The sequence below is a fragment of the Capsella rubella genome, unplaced genomic scaffold (assembly GCF_000375325.1).
Source record: "Capsella rubella cultivar Monte Gargano unplaced genomic scaffold, Caprub1_0 scaffold_6, whole genome shotgun sequence".
NCBI classification, from domain to species: Eukaryota; Viridiplantae; Streptophyta; class Magnoliopsida; order Brassicales; family Brassicaceae; genus Capsella; species Capsella rubella.
In genome coordinates this window covers 10,101,850-10,102,679 of record NW_006238918.1, presented here as the reverse complement: position 1 = coordinate 10,102,679, position 830 = coordinate 10,101,850, and positions in this window count along the sequence as shown.

Genomic DNA, 830 nt, shown 5'->3' with positions numbered 1-830 from the left:
CAGCTCGACTCTCAAACATCCTCGCCACTCAGGGTGTTTACACAATAGTCTCCAATTTAACTTCTCGAAAATCCATTTCCAACAAAAAACACCGCTGAAGACCCGCGCTTTGGACCACGACCACAACAACTACTGCGAGGCACCAGAAATGTCATAAAGATCATCCTCCTCTCCATTGACATGATTCCATGTCATACTTTACCTACACCAGAAACACAATGAGATGCATCAGTATTATCACAAATACTCAGCGAAGCCATACTCCTATCTACTATGCTATACAAACAAATATATTAAACCAAATCAACATGTATCAGCTTATCCAAATCAAACAAACCAGCCATAAAAAGACATAAATTACTCGCTGTCCAAAAATTGGTGTCGATATACACCAGAAATTGGTCTCGATCGAAACCGCCTCCCCAGAAGCCCTGAAATCGCCCCTCAACTCTCCAGAGAGCAAATATAATTCACCACCTCCAAAGCTCCAGCCAAGAACCCTAACACTAAATTATGGAAACAAAAAAACAAAAAAAACAAAAAAAAACAGCCACATAACAATTTCTAACCACCCAAATCAATCAATAACACATCATAAGGGTTTAACATGCCCCCATCAACCATGAACACACACTCAATTTTTGATTGGAATGAACAGGATAAAAACAAGGAGAACAGAGGAAAGAAATGACTCTCCTAACACCCACAACCACAAAACTCCCCTTCTCTTTGCTAGATTCATCCCTCAATAGCAATCCATAGAAACCCCATAAACCTCTAGAAAACACCTCAGGGAACAACTCTCCCTCTTTGCCTCTTTCGAGAGAGAG